Source organism: Varroa destructor, unplaced genomic scaffold (genome assembly GCF_002443255.2).
Source record: "Varroa destructor unplaced genomic scaffold, Vdes_3.0 BEIS01000005.1, whole genome shotgun sequence".
In the NCBI taxonomy this organism is placed as follows: domain Eukaryota; kingdom Metazoa; phylum Arthropoda; class Arachnida; order Mesostigmata; family Varroidae; genus Varroa; species Varroa destructor.
The window spans coordinates 2,461,748-2,462,013 of NW_019211458.1; positions in this window are offsets into that span (position 1 = coordinate 2,461,748).

Here is a 266-nt window from a genome sequence, read left to right on the forward strand (position 1 = left end):
TTTGAAATTGTTCTTCATTCGTGGATATGATGTCCAGTATAATGAAAAGAGAGACGCTTTAACTAATGTTTCACTAGTATTAGATTCCAGAATGACTTTCAGAAAGTTATCATTTTTGTTTCAGCCTGCAGCAATTTTTTCAAGGTACTAGAAAAGCTGAGAAGTGGGGCAAACTGACGTAAAAGATATAGAAACTGTTCGATAAACTTAAATCGTTTTACTGACGTTATATATGAATAACTTCGTATATATAAAGCTATATATAT